Below are 16,996 nucleotides of genomic sequence, written 5' to 3'. Positions count from 1 at the left end.
GTGCCCGCACAAGTAAGAAATAAACCAAAGGGCAACAGCATCTGTTTTATATGTTGCATAAGTTAGTTATTTAACTGTATCTGAATAGAATATCAATAGTATAAGAAACCCTACTACTGTATGCATTTACTATCTTCTCTATTTTGACATTAAAATATTTATTTTAATTGTATTCTGCCCGACGTTGTTATTGTATAACTGTTAGGAGGGTGGCCTAATGGTTAAGGTGTTTGCCTTGCAAACACAAGGTGCAGGGTTTGAGTCTCACAAGGGTTAATTGGCTGTGCTTACAATGGCTCGCAAGGGCAGTTAGCTTAGTATGAATCTATGAATACCATTCTATGAAAGATTTTGTTTATACTGTATGTAATTAAAATTAAATCTCACACTCACTCCATCAAACCCAAAACACCCTCTATTCTAACCACAAAACTTCATATAACTCCTCTCCTTCTACAACCATCCACAGCCCTCTAACACAGAGAACTCAATTACCATGTTACCAACACCACTCTCCCACAACCATATCATCCCATTACTCTTGCCTTCTCTATCCAGGTATTTACTTTATCTCCATCATTACCACTTATCACCACCTACTTAACACCATGTACTGTATCAAATCACCCACCCTACCATACACCACAAACAATCCCTCCATACCTGCAAACACACAACTAATTTATTACCCTTTAATCTTACATTTCACCTCTCCTATCCATTATATCTCACAATCTAAAAAACACCTCACTCCCTAACTATATTCTACCTTAAAACCATCACCAGCATTGCAGCTCAGCTATTACTAGGAGGTGATATTCACCCCAACCCTGGCCCAACAAACAACACCCATACCACACCTGACCCCAATCTCCCATTTAAACACAAATCCACTGATATACTCATACTAAACATAAATATTCACAGTATCATAAATATAGAACAGTTGCATGGAACCATCTCTGTATATAACCCAGATATTATAGTGATTACAGAAACATGGCTTAAACCCCACATTAAAGATAACTTCATAACTCCACCTGGTTTCAATATATTAAGAGTAGACAGACCTCACAGAAAAGATGAGGCATTGCCCTTCTTTACAAATCCAATTTAAAAGTTCAGCTACTTCAAAAAGAAACCCCAGATTTCAACACTGCCAAGACCCTATTCACCAAAATCCTACTAAATCAATGCAAACAGCTAAACCTACTCGGCATTTATATACCACCAGGAGACAACATTAAGACACTAGAATCTATACTCCACTGGGCTTCCCATTCCCTGTCCCAAGAAACTGTATTCCTAGGTGATGTCAACATAGACTGGAACACCACCATAGCTACCAACCACATAAACCTATATAATTTCATACAACTCATACACTCACCCACAAGACTTGACAAAACCACCAAATGTGAATCCACCTTAGACTGGATCCTGACTAACCAGCCCAATACTGACCACCTATCCGGGATACTACCTGATTCCCCCAGTGACTAACCCAACCTTTCTCCTTTGGCACAAGCTAAAATCTACCAACACCCCCGCTCTCTTACAAATCCACTCCCACAAAACTTCTCCCCAGTACAATTCTCAGAAGCCCTAAAATCCTGTGACTGGGCTCCTATAAAAACCCTTCCCCTGGATATTGCAGTATAATACTTTAATGCCAAATTCCTAGAGAATTTTAAACCAACTAGTTCCACTGAAAACAATAAGATTGTGAAGTAATCCTGTTCCCTGGTTAAACAAAGCCACTAAAATCTTACTCAAGACTAGAGACAAAGCTTGGCTAATGTGGCAAAAATACAAAACTCCCGAAACTAGACAAAGCTTTGTTTGTTGAGCTCCGAAATAAAGCAAAAAAACAGGTTAGGTTGGACAAGATGAACCACTATATTTCCATACAAAGGAAACATAACAACCCACATAAATTCTGGGCTGCAGTGAACAACATCCTCCAGCCTGGAAAAGTCACCACACCACCCCCAGATATCAAAGGTCTTGATTCACATATAGCCTCTAGTTTCAATAACTACTTTACCTCTTCAATACTGAACCTGGTTAAGTGCAATATCACCCACAACCCAACCTCAACCCTTAAACTACCAGACTAACTCCACCCCCTTCACACTCACCCCAGTACCAACATCTACTATCCAAAATCTCTTAGCTAAACTCAAACCTACCACCCAAGCTGCCGGCAGTTTTCCAGCTAAATATCTACAAATTGCATCCAAGACCATTGCCTACCCCGTCTCCCTACTTATTAACAGATCTATCACTCTGCATACTATTCCTTCATTATGGAACACCTCATATCATCCCCCTCCACAAGGGAGGTCATCTACTGACCTCTCCAACTACCATCCCATTGCAATCCTATCACTTCTCTCAAAAATTCTAGAAAAATGTATCCACCACCAACTCCTTACCCACCTGCTAACCAACAACCTTCTAACTAAAACCCAACATGGATTCAGACCTTCCCATAGCACCAACACTGCCCTAATTAATTTTTCCAATACCATAAACTCGCACAGGAACCAAAGAAAGCTGGTCTCTGCCACCTTCTTAGACCTATCCAAGGCATTTGATACAGTTTCCCATAACAAACTTCGTACCTGTCTAGTAGAACTCAACCTTGATGACCCCACTCTACAATGGTTTAACAGTTACCTAAACAACTGGTCACAATCTGTCAAATGGGGCAACTCCCTATCCCCCACACTCCCTGTCACATGTGGTGTCCCATAAGGTTCAATCCTTGGCCCCCTTTTCTTCAACATATTTACAAATAAGCTCCACCTAGCTACCACTAAAGCCAACATTGTCCAGTATGCGGATGACACTACCCTAATCTGCTCAGCAACAAACATCCAATTACTTCAAAGTAAAGCCCCAGAATCCTTCACTGAGGTAGAGAACTGGCTAAACAACTACCAACTAATACTAAACCCCCAAAAACACAGCTAATACTATTCCACCCAACCAAACACTGCAATGCCACCTTTACTATCGTGCCTACCAATGGCGCCCTCATCACTCCAGTAACTGAGGCTAATCTCTTGGGCATCACTATTGATCACTAACTTAAATACAACAAGCACATATCCCAAACTATTTCTAAAGTCCATAAAAAAACTAGGTTGCCTATATCATTGCAAACTATTCCTAACCCCTGAGACTAGAACAATAGCCAGAACTCATCTCTTTTCAACACTACTTTACGCCTCTCCAGTTCCCACCAATATTAACAAAACCAACCTGAACAAACTCTCTATGTGCTACAATAAAATAGCTAGGTTCACTGCCAATAATAGATCACATTCCCACCATTGCCTATCCCTAACTAAACTACACTGGTTAGAATTTCCAAACCTCCTACACTACCACCAACTGATCATAGCCCATCAAATTCTCTTCCATCTGGGAAAGTGCCCTGCCCTTGCCGACATGCAAAATTTTCACAACCCTAAAAGGAGCTATGTTCATGTATCAAAAACGTGATTGAAGTTAATCCATGCAATAACAGTTTTGGGGAGGCCTTATTCTCCCATGATGTTGCCAAAGCATGGAACACCCTCCTACCTGAACTCAGGATACAAAGTCACACAGGCACCTTTAAAGGCCTTCTTAAATTGCACCTCAGTACTAACCCTCTCTGCAACTGCAAAGACCCCCCCCCCTTGAAGATCCACTTTTCCATATGTAAGTGACCCGTTGAAGCCTTTAATGCATACACTATACTCTTACCTGAAATGTACGTTTTGTATATATTGTAAATAATGGTACTACTCCTGAGTATCTTATTGTTCTACATAATTGTTTTTGTACTTCATTGTTTCCCTTATCTTGTATGCCAGTTTTATTGTTATCTAAAGCATGTATGTTCACTGTTATTTCTTTGGAGCTTTTCTCCCCAGGACTCCACTGAAAAAGGACACATGATATCCAGTTGGACTTGATAAATAAATAAAAAAAGAGCATGATACAAGAAAATGTATGTACTTTTTCTCATTCTTGCACAGGGAAAGGACTGGATTAAGGCTCTTGGCTTCATCTAGTAAAATTTTTTAGGTGAAAGCAAATAAAGAACATTTAATAAAATAAAGCTTTCCTGTAGCAAATAAATGCTTGTGGAAGCAACTGTATGTGGTTCTCGTGTATCCATGGTGACGATATGATAAAGAGCAATAAAAACGGAATGCTTCTTTCTTTCATTAACTTTTCTTCAATAGCTATGAGATGGTGTTTTCTGAAAGCATTCAAGTCTTTTCCCAGTCTGGGAACAATAAAGAGAAGACAAAAACAGACAGCACTTAATAGAAGCATGGGCTGTATACAGTCTTTAGCATGGATAACCTTCCTTTTTAGGTTACCCAGGTCTGCGAGTGTGGCCATCAGATTGGGACAATTGTTCCTATTAGGAGGGTAAAATTCAATATTTGAAGATGTACATAGCTTTGTGTGTTATTACTAAGTTAATAGGTTTTTAGGGATACTTTTGTTTTTTGTTTGAGGGCAGTCAATAAAACAAAAAGTTTTTTAAGATGTGACATAGGCTGAAATAGAGACAAGAAACAACCGTGTAAAAGATTATCGAACACAGATCCCCTGAATCTGGATAAAGTAACCAACGATAAAAGTATAATATTCCAAAAAAGTCAACAACTTGGAATACACACAGCAAAACAATACTTCAATACAAAATAGTAAAAAATATAAAACATGTGAGTGCTTTCACAGAGTCCTCTCTGCTTCCTCAGACATACTACAGTAACTGCTGCTCTTGTTTCAATAATGATAAATCTAGGTCATATCTAATCAGTTAACAGCATCTTGAATGAATAAATAAAAGTTAAAGGCATACACTATACAAACAATTAATCATATAAATAGTGAACTAAAGATATATGTAAAAAAACTGTAAAACATGCTCTATAAAACTAGATAGTGGTAAAACTGTAAAATATATGTATAAATATTAGAAGATGTGACCAAACAATAATCAATGTTTCAAAGCCCTGTTCCTAAGAAAAGGTTTCAGTGAAACCTTACTACTTAGTCCAGGTGGCCTGTCAGCCTAATTATCCATTCTTGTTCTGAGGCTTCGGTCTTGATGTTCATGTTCCCACTTCTTTTATTATCTTGTATATGTAACACTAGAAACTTGAAGGTGTGTGTAGCTCCCTCCTTTATAACATGCATCACTAACGCACTTGTCTCTTTTTTTATTTTTAATGTCCCTTAAATCATCTTCAGATGCTGCAACTAGTGTTGGTGCCAGCACTTCTAAGGCTACAGCAAACACAACAACTAGAAGTGATGAAATACCAGTTGTTAAACCAAAGAATACAGCACTGGCCTGTGTTAGTTACATAAACAATGCTAGAGATTCCAGCATTCATGAATGCTCTTCCAAGAATACAAATGGGACTTTTTTGTTAGAAAAACCTTTCCCAATACGAGGGAGGTCGCACAATTGCCCCCAGTATGGCAAGACACGGAGACCCCACAGTGTGGACGACCAGAACAAGTTCCTGAAGAGAAGCAAACAGGTTTAATTTTTAATATTTCCTCCATTTCCTTGACTGAAGCACAAAAAACTTTATTGAACAGAGGTTTGAGTTTTGTTCCTGCCCAGAGAGTACACTTGGTGAATGTGCTAAAAGAACTGAAGCTATTTGGCAGGACACTGACTTTTTCAAGGTGGATCCAATGAATATAATGTTTTTTTTAAAAATCTAGTACTTTTGTTCCTCCCAGTAATTCTGGGATTGATTTATTCATTGATGTGTGTGAAAAACAAATAAGAAGTGTGCTTAGTAATGAAGCTACCAATGTTTTTTTTTATAATTTATCTAAATGTGAACAGCAAGCGTTAAATGACTTAAATGCTTTAAAAGTGTTGAAATATGCCCAGCAGATAAAGGTGAAGAAATTGTTATTTTAGATAGAGACAAATATATTGCAAGTATGTCAGTACATTTAAGTAGCACTGATACTTATTGTGAGATTTCTGCAACTCATGTTAAAGTCATTACAGATAGACTGCAAGTTTTTTTGTTTGATATGTTAATAACAGGCATGATTTCTGAACCACTTTTTGAATATTTCAATATAGAGTACCCAGTGACTCCAATTATGTGTGGTCTACCTAAAGTCCATAAAAACATAGAAAGCCCACCCATGCGACCTATAGTATATAGTCGGGGGTGGGCAACAGAACCACTGTCAATATATGTTGAGATAAACCTGCATCCTATACTTAAGGAATGTACTACTGTCTTATTGGACACTAAATATTTTTTGAGAGACCTTAGTGTACATTTGGAGGGTACAGATGACCAATGTTAGCTTGTTACTCTTGATGTAAAGTCCCTTTTCACAGTTATTCCCCATTCTTGGGGCATAGATAATGTAAGGGAGCTACTTAATAGAAAAGGGATAGAAAATACCAAAATTCGACTTATTTGTACCTTACTTGAGATCATCCTAGAAAATAATATCTTTGTGTTTGGCGACAAGTTTCATATACAGAAGATTGGTGTGGCTATGGGCACTGCTTGTGCCAATAGCTACGCCAACCTAGCACTTGTACAATGGGAAACAGAATATTTTGACAGGTAATGTTTTTGCTAAGTCTATTATATGGTACAAATGTTTTGTTGATGATATTTTTCTGTTTTGGCATGATAACGAAGATAATTTGCAGCAATTTCTAACTTTCATTAATACCATTACCCCCTTTTTGAATTTCACATACAAATACTCAGATAGAGAAATAGAGTTTCTAGATGTAAAAGTTACAAGAGATACACTCAATTATGTTCATACCTCCATGTACAGGAAACCCATTAGAAAGAATAATGTTCTACATAGTAGTAGTATGCATCCTAACTACACTAAAACCAATGTGATCAAAGGATAGATAGTTAGATGCATGAGGCTATATAATGATGATGATAGTTTGTCCCAGGCACTTACCCTGTTAAAACATGAATTTATTGAAAGGGGATATAAAGCCAGAGATATAGACAAACAAATTAAAGTGGCTTGGAATGAGAGAAGAGAGAGGTACAAGCCCTATTATAATAGGACGAGAACCAACCAGGATAACCAAAGTAACTATGCCACCAGTACCACAGTAACCAGGAATCCAGAGAATGATGTATTACGTTTTCCATTAATATTTGCAAGTAATATCAGTACAGTCTGTGATATAATTAAAAATAATTGGGGCATATTGTTAAATGTGGATGAACTAGAAGGTGTTATAGGGGCTACACCATCGTTTACCTTCAAAAACAACATGTCATTAAAAAGACAGTTGTGCTATAAGAAGTTAGATGGAGACCACTATGCAAGGTCTGATAGGCTAGGTACCTTTCCATGTAGAAGGTGTACAGCCGGCCCCTTTATATTTGGAGGGGGCAGTATACACACCCGACTAGAAAGTTCAGCATTGATACACGCTTTTATACAGACTGCTATAGTAAGAATGTTGTATACTTTGGTTTCTGTACAAAATACCCAGCCTACTATGTAGGCAAAACTAATCGGCTACTCAAAGATAGAGTCCTAGAACATGTAAGGGACATTAAAAATAAAAAAAGAGACAAGTGCGTTAGCGATGCATGTTATAAAGGAGGGAGCCACACACACCTTCAAGTTTCTAGTGTTACATATACAAGATAATAAAAGAAGTGGGAACATGAACAACAAGACCGAAGCCTCAGAACAAGAATGGATAATTAGGCTTCAGGCTGACAGACCACCTGGACTAAATAGTAAGGTTTCACTGAAACCTTTTCTCAGGAACAGGGCTTTGAAACATTGATTGTTATGTTTGGTCACATCTAATATTTATACATATATTTTACAGTTTTACCACTATCTAATTTTATAGAGCATGTTTTACAGTTTTTTTACATATATTTTTAGTTCACTATGTATATGATTAATTGTTTGTATAGTGTATGCCTTTAACTTTTATTTATTCAATCAAGATGCTGTTAACTGATTGGATATGACCTAGATTTATCATTATTTAAACAAGAGCAGCAGGTACTGTAGTATGTCTGAGGAAGCAGAGAGGACTCTGTGAAAGCGCTCACGTTTTATATTTTTACTATTTTGTATTAGTGTTGTTTTGCTGTGTGTATTCCAACGTGTAAAAGATTAGCCTACTAAACAATGAGACACTGATGCTTTCCTGACAATCTGTTGAAAAGATAGGAATTTAAGGAATGGGGTAGTGGAAATTATTTGGGAGTTATTAGAGAAGATAGAAATTTCTTCTGGAAATATAGCTAGGGAGTGTGATAAAATTAAAGTGGAGTTTAAAATAGGGTAGAAATAAAAGAGAGAGATGGTTAATGAGTAAAGAATAATTTAGAGGGACTGACAAATGTTAAAGTATTGCAGAATAGGGGGAATCTCACAGAACAAGAAGAGGAGCAATTGCAGAATGCTAAACAGAAAATAAGGGATTACGTTAATGTACATGAGTTTAGAAAGATTGCTGTTAAGCAACTATTTTTTTTGATAATTCCAAAGCACAAAAATGTTTAGCAATACAATTAAGGCAACAGAAAGTAGAAAGGATTGTCACCAAGCTTAGGGAGTCTATAACAAGGAAGATAATATCCTATAGAGGTACTAGAAATATTTTGGAAATATAGTCTGTATAAAGCAGAGAACTATGGAAGTCAAGAAAATGTATGAATGGAAATGTTTATGGAAGAATTAAATTTGCCAAGATTAGAGGCAGATGAGGCTCAATTACTAACAGGCTAGGAAAAGATGAGATAAAAATGGTGATGTGTAACCAATCCACAGGAAAATCCCCAGGGATAGATAGTACTCCTTTGGAAGCTAGGAGGGAAAAATGGTAAAGATATGGAAGGTTTTGTTTAACAGTATTTTAAGAGGAGGAGAGGCACCAACATCCTGGAAGAAAGCAGTGGTGGGTTTAATACCTAAAGAGGGTATAGACTCAGCAGATCCAGTTTCATACAGGTCCATTTCAATCTTAAACCATGATTATAAAGTATTTGTCTGTAATGGCTAAAAGAATGGCAAAGGTGATGCCAAAATTGATAGATATGGATCAATGTGGATTTGTGGAGTGGAGGCAAACATTTGACAACATGCTGCGGTAGCGTTGTTGCCTCACAGTTAGGCGTTGCCCATTCGATTCTCAGTTAGAGCGTCTTCTGTGTGTCGACTTGCGTGAATGGGCGTTCCTTCATTGAAGGTTGTGCGTTAGGCCCGGCAAGCTAGCACATGAAAATCTACTGCCAATCATTAGCGGACTGGAGTTCCGCTGTGGTGACCCCTAACCGGGAAAAGCCGAAAGACACAAACAAACAAAAGAGCATTGATGATCTAGAGGGAAGCAGAATGTAAGAAAATGCCACTGTTGGTGGATCTTTGTGCAGAGAAAGAATTTGACATGGTAAGCTGAGAATTTATGAGCAGGACAATGGAATAATTTGTATTCCCTGATAAAATTATGAAGTTGATTAGGAGGATATATGAAGGAAAAGAGGTGAAAATTTAACTGGGTGGGTTCCTATCTGATAATTCCTGTTTGAGCAGAGGAACTAGGCAGGGGTGTCCTCTTTCTCCTTTGTTATTTGCATTATATTTAGAACCATTAGCAAAGAAAATATGGGACTCAGACATTCAAGGATTTAATAAACTGGCTCTATTTGCAGTTATTATTTTATACCTGATAAAACCAGAAAAAGACATTTCAGTGGTGTGGAACATTTTGAGGTAGTTTCAGATTTTTTTCAGGATACAAAATTAATGAAACTAAAACAAAGGCAAAAGCATTAAATTATGAATCCACGCATTAACTGGTGCAGCAATATCCATACTTATGGGGACATGATAAAATGAAGTACTTAGGAGTATGGATTAAAAAGGATTCTGTTGTGGCAGCTAAGGATATGTGAGAAGAGATTAAACAAAAGATAATGCAAAAACTGAAAAATTGGACATGGATAGCAAGTCCCTGTAGCTTTAGACACTGGCCAGGCATATTTTTATCAACCAGAGGAGAAGTTGTGGATAGCAATTAATAAACAATTGAAGGATATCTTCTGGGAGGGGAGGACAGCAAGAGTCAAGTGGGATAAAATGATTCTTCCAAATAAGCAAGGAGATTAGGGATTACCCAATTTGAAAGGTATTACAGAGCTGCACAGTTAAGATTCCTATACATAGCACAAGCAGAAACCTATAATTCAAAGTGGAAAAGGGATGCTGATGAAATGAGAGAAGCTCAAGAAAAGTACACTTTTGTAAAATCTTACCATAATGTTAGATGTCTTTGCCTTCACTGCTGCAGTATTCTTAACATATGGGGATTCCCTGAAGTGGAAGCCAAATGTCCGCCCAGTCTAACAAAGACTCATGTTGCCTTAAATGTATGCCAAACATCACCCAAATTCTCCTTGCTTAGCATAGGGCATAAAGGTGATGTTCAGGCCTACCATAGTCAGAACTGTGCCCCAGTAGAAACACCACTCCAAGAGGTAATCTGTACATCCAGTAGGGGGAAGGAGGTAGTAAATACTGCAGAAGTGAATATAAGGACATCTACTGTTACGGTAAGATTTTACACAACTTCACTATGTATTCTTAACATATGGGAGAGTGCCAAAGCTCAAGCGGAAAAAGGGGAATGGGAAGGAGCAGAAAGAGTCCTCTAAAAAGCCATGAAGAATGGCACTAGCAAAACCAGCCCTAGCTCTAGAGATACTATCCAACTTGTAGTTCTTGGTAAAGGTATGCACAGAAGTCCAGGTAGTTGCTTCAGAATTCATATCTAAGCTGTTGAAAAAAGCACCAGAAGAAGCCACAGCTCTAGTATAATGAGCCTTGACTGAAGATGGAAGGCTGTTCCCATGAAAAGTGTAACAAAAAAAAATACCCTTAGAAATCAAAGAAGAAATAGTTTGCTTGGATACAGCAAGTCTCAAAGGTCTAGGATGAAAAGAAACAAATAACTGATCAGATTTTCTAATTTTCTAATAGCCTTAGTCTTATTCAAATAAACCCTGAGTTGTCTATGCACATCCAAAGTATGCAGCACCTTCTCACTGTCACTTTACAGAGGGGGGGGGGGGAAGTAGGCAGATTAATAGACTGATTAAGTGATACTTCATTAACTACTTTAGGCATAAAAGAAGGGTCAGTGCACAAGGACACTGTCTTCATGAAAGAACAAAAAAGGAGGACAAGCCATAAGGGCCTGTAACTCAGACACCAGTCTGGCAGAAGTAAGAGCTAGCAAAAGAACAATTTTCCAGGAACAATGTTGCAAGGAAGCTGAAGCAGCAGACTCAAAAGGAGCCTGAGTCAACTTTTCCAGAATAAAATTAAGATCCCAAGGAAGAGGAACAGACCTCCTGGGAGGTGTAATATTAAGGGCACCTTTAAGAACTGATTTTACCTCAAATCAAGAAGCTAAAGCAGGAGAAAAATGGTAGACAAGCACAGATAGCTGAAAAGTTGGTCTTGGTAGAAGAATAGGCCAAACCAGCATTGAGCAACTCTCACAAATAAGGGAGAACTAAAGGAACATCCACAGCAAGCAGATCCAGATTATGAGGAAGTTTCCTGGCCTCCTGCAGGACTTGCAGCACATCCTCAGGAATAAAAGGTGTCTATGAGGAATCAAATCCCACCACCCACAGTGTCATTTGAAGCATGGACAGGTGAGGATGGATAAGAGATCCCTTGTCTTGTGAGAGTAGATCCACCCTGTGAGGTAACTTGTGATGATTGACCCTGGCTAAATGCATAAGAAGAGGGAATCAGTGCTGTCACAGCCAGAAGGGAGTCATCAACAAGATTTTGGGAGCATACCTTTGAATTTTGAGGAGGATTTTCAGAATGAGAGGAAGGGAAGGTAATGCATAAAGAAACATCCCATTCTAAGAAACTGAGAGGCCATCCACCTTCGTCACCAGAGGACCTGGGACTTTGGCACTAAACAGAGGAAGTTGTTTGTTTAGAGGGGAGGCAAAAAGATCCACTTGAGGAGTACACCAGTGAGGAGTACCCCACTGGTGAATAATGTCCAGAAATACATCTCTGTGAATCATCCATTTGTGGGACTGAGTTAAGGACCTGCTCAGAGTGTCTGCCACAATGTTTTGCCCAGAAGGGATATAAACTGCTGAAGAGTCACTTGGTACTTGACAGCAAGATCCCATACCAGAAGTGCCAACAGGCAAGGAAGATCAGATCTCATCCCTTCTGGTTTGTTGATGTCCCCATCACTGTGGTATTGTCTGTGAACACCTTGAGAGACCCTGGAGAGAAAAGAGGATGAAAGGCCTGAAGAGCCAGCAGAAGAGCGCTTATCTCTTTGATACTGATGTGCTCCAGCTGCTGACGAAGCGACCACATCCCCTGAACTTTTAGGGAGCCAAATGTCATCTCCCATCCCATGTCTGAAGTGTCTGTGAACAATTCTTGTGAGGGGAAGAGGGGATGAAAAGGGAGCCTGGATTCAGAGACAACTGCTGAATCCACTAGTGAAGTTCCTGTCTGAGATGAGGAAGAAGAGGAACTACAAAGTCTAGAGGATGAGCATGTTGAAGCCACACTGAGTTCAGAAACCACTGAAACTTCCTCATGTGAAGTTTGGCCAGAGGGAGCATCAGAATGGTGGAAGGCATGAAACACAGATATCTCAGAAACTCCCTGGTTGTAATGGAAACCAGAGGAAGAAGAGAAGAAGAGTATGAAAGAATGAAATGATAGTTAAGGCCTTCGGAGTGGGCAGGGAAGCAAGCACTGGCACGTTCTAAATCCTGCAACCTAGAAAAACATGATCCTGAGAAGGAGTCAGAGAAGACTATTTGAAATTTATAGTGAACCCCAGACTTTGGAGAAGGGAAATGGCAAAATGAAGATTTTAAAAAAGTCTGTGGATAGGACTCCTGAATCAACAAGTCATCCATGTAAGGAAATATTTGGATCCCTTGAAGCCTGTAAAAGGCAATCACAGGAGCAAGGCATTTGGTGGACACCTTTGATGCAGTAGAAACTGCCAGGAAGCAACAGAGAAATGCAATATCTTCCTGAAAAGAGGATAGATCTGAATATGGATATATGCATTCATGAGATCCAGAGACACCATATAGGCCTGAGGGAGCAAGAGAGGAAACCAGAATCTGAAGGGACAACATTTGAAAGGAAGGCACTTTTAGAAAAGTGTTTAGATGAGACAGGTCTAGAATAGATCTCTAAGTACCCTATTTTCTGAGCATTAGAAACAATCTGGAGTAGAACCTTTGCCCCCTTTGGGACACAGGCACCTCTTTAATAGTACCCTGAGTCAAAAGATTTAGAAGAATCTCTGGCGGGAAAGGGAGGTTGTTCTTGAGGAGGTTGAGGAATGCCCATAAAAGGAGGTGGGATTTTCAAACCATGAAGTACCCCGATGAGTGATTGATGGAACACAAGAATCCGGAGTGATATGAAGCCAAGCAAACAGAAAAAGATGGAGAGAGAGGAATGCGGCTGGGAAGGGATGGATAGTCATAAACCACCTGGTTTGTCTGAAAAGGAAGGCTTTAGATTCCCTGAAAACTGAGGATCCTTAGCAGGAGGAGCCTGTTTGCCACTCTTCTTACCTTTAGTAGAAGAGTGAGATTGCCTACAAAGAAAGGCAGGATTAGCAGGGTAGTTTCTCTGAAATTTAGGCACAGGAGAAAGAAACACATGTTTACGCTCATGTAAGACCTTACCCTTATCCTAAAGGGACTTAAACCAGCAGCAGCTTCTCCAAAGAAAAGCTTAGAATCCAGAGGACCATCCATCAACTTAGCTTTAATATCATCAGGTAGAGGTTGAAGCCTAAGCCAAGAATACCTGGTCGTCACCAAACCAAAAACAGCTCTAGAAGAGGCATCTGCTGCATCATAACTACATTTAATAAAATGACAAACAACTTGAGAGGAAGTCCCTAGCAAGGAAAGAATAGAAGTTTTACCCTCAGAGTCAGGAAAATCAAAACAGGCCTGAGAAAGAAGAGCCAACACATACCTAGACATATGGGTCTGATAATTAATAGCCCTAAAAGCTAGGGTAGTAGAAGTGTAAACATTCTTACCCAAAAATAACAATCCTCAGGAACCTTATAAAACCTGGCAGGTTTCTTGGGAGCAGGGGGAAGAGAATGAGATGCATGAGCGGCATTGGAAAAAGCATCCAGAAAAACAGCCAAAACAGTAGGAATAGCTGCAGACTTTGGAAATTCAAGCTGCAGCAACTTATAGTACCTCTTATGGATATCAGAGACCTGAGCACAATCCCACTTAAAAAAAAAATCCATCATCCTAGAGTGTGTCCCCAAAGGAAATTTCATCAAAAGGAACATCAGGATTAAGATTCTTCCTTCTCTAACCCATAGTCCAAAGGAGAAGGAATTTGAGTAGAATAAGTCAGGGATTCATCATCAGAATCCTACTTATCCTTGGAAGAATCCTGTTCTCTAGTCTTTTTAAGGGGAGTGGAGGACCAGGAACTGAAACCCATTGAGGAGGCTTTAAGGATATTAAAGCAGTAAATAGCCTCTGAGTAAAGGCCTGCAACTCACTTTGTGGATCACTAGGGTCAGAAAAAACATGTTTAACTTTTTGTTTCTTTTTAAATGAATGTCCTCTCCAAAAAAACTGACAAGGCTCAGACCCAGGACAATAGTCAAGAACAGTAGTAGGGACTTCTTCCCCAACTAAAAATGGAGGAAATCCCCAAGGCCTCTCGGAAAAAAAATCAACTGTGGTTCCCCCTGAATGTCCGAGATGGACACCTGCACAGTCTGGATGTGCTGCCAGCCGGATCCTCACCGGCCTCCAGCAAGGTCACAGCAGATAAATCAGACACAGCCAGGTGAGCCTGAGGCTGGACAGAGGAAGATTCTGATTGTACTTTTTTCATCTACTTCTTTCCTAACTGCTGCCCCTTGATGCGGGAGATTCCTTTCATTGTATCTTTAGCGAGAAGCTCAAGACACTCATTCTCAAGATAAAAAGAAAGGGAAGAAAGTCTACTGCAAAGGGTTTTCATAATGAATGTCTGACAAATTTAACAAGACATATGGTAGTGAGAAGCTCTTAGACAAAAAAGACATTTATCATGGCAGTCTTGTGTCCCACACTGCCATTTTCCATTCCTTGCTGACATTAACCCCAAGGAGCACAAAATGGGGCAAGAAAAAAAAAACAGGGCACTTATCTGCAACTGCAAAGAAGTCAGCAAACAGGTGTAGGTAGTCACTGGAGAACAAAAATGCATTCAACTGACAGAAAACGGACACAGGTAAACAGACCGATGGTGAAAAGATACGTTCGGTCTGGCAACAAAGAAGTTCTGACTATGGCAGTCTTGAACATCACCTTTATGCACTACGCTATGCAAGGAGCATTTGGGTGACATTCAGCATACCTTTAAAGCAACAGGAGTCTTTGGTAGACTGGCCAGACATCGACCTTCCATGTCATGGAATTCCCATATGTTAAGAATAGTGCAGCAGTGAAAATAAAAATAACTATACAGGATGTTATATTCATAAAGTAGCAGAAAGTATTCTTAAGGACTAAGTCAATATGGGGATGAAGAAAGGAGAATCTGCCGATAGGGATGATTGCAATTCGGGATACAGGCAATAGTCAAGAGGGGCTGGAAGTTATTGGAGAAAACTGGCAAAAGAACCAAGGTATTGGGAAGCAAATAATTGTACAGGGAAGGGTAATAGATTGGAAAGAGGCCAATAATGTATTTGGACTGAAGGCTGGAGATTGCCTTCCCTATCAAGGGTTGATATCCAAGTATATTCATAGAGAAAGAAAGTAAGAAATAGGGGGATCCTAAGTGACAGACCAGCACTGGTATAGTTGTTAGTAGAATCTGGAACAGAAGCTGCTGTTAAAAAGGAATAATTAGTAGTGCATACAGATTACTGCATAACTATAAGAATCAATCAGAGGAGGTTAGAAAGGATTGGGAAGAGACTGGATAAGCAATTCACAAAGAAACAATGGTGGGGAGGATATATGAATGTCTCCCAAGTATACAACGAAGTCTAATAGATTTAGGATCTTTGCTTGAAAGTATTTATATAGGTATTTTTATACCCCAAGTAGACTCTAATGAAATTTTCCTCAGACCGCAAATGTTGGCGGTGTGATGGGTAAAAAATAGGTAATTGGGAACATGTTTATGCGAGTACAATGAGTTTGCAGACTTTAAAGATTCCCTACAGGCTATTCTGTCAGAGATATTGGTTGAGCAAATTAGTGTAACTAAGGAAATGCTTTTTTTGAGCTATGATACAGAATTGGAATTGCCTAGACATAGTAAGGCCTTGTTGAGTCTAATGATGGTGGCTGCTAAAAAGTTATTACTAGAAAATGGAAATCAAAATCTAAACCAGCTGTACTAAAGTAGTGAATATAGTAACAGAGATAAAACAACTGTAACTGGGATATTTAGAAAAGGGTAGGATCAAATTACATAGAAAAATGGGAATTGTGGGAACAATAAATGCAGAGGAGGAATGAGTTTTAAAAGAAGGCAGGATTTGAATGAGCTATGTAATGTTTGACTGACAGTGACTGGATAGAGTATAAGTCGGGTATAACATTTGCAACTAAAATTATGCAATATGGTTTGTGAGAATAGTGTTCACAACTAAAATTATGTCAATATGATAATTTTAATAAAGATGCTTCCTTAAAAAATAAAATTAAAAAGCTAGCAACACCTCATCCATGGTCCCTATTAATAAGAGGTTGCCTGATTATCGGTACCAAACATGACCTGAGCCCCTACTTAACCTGTTTAGTCTAAGCCTATCCATTGATTACATTCCTGAAGCTTGGAAAACTGCCATTGTAATGTCATTACCCAAGGGTAGCCCAACAGCAGACCCTGGTAACTATAAACTCATTAGTCTCACTAG

The sequence above is a fragment of the Protopterus annectens genome, chromosome 1.part1 (assembly GCF_019279795.1).
Source record: "Protopterus annectens isolate FY-2018-M chromosome 1.part1, PAN1.0, whole genome shotgun sequence".
Classification (NCBI taxonomy): Eukaryota; Metazoa; Chordata; order Ceratodontiformes; family Protopteridae; genus Protopterus; species Protopterus annectens.
This window is presented reverse-complemented; position numbering follows the sequence as displayed.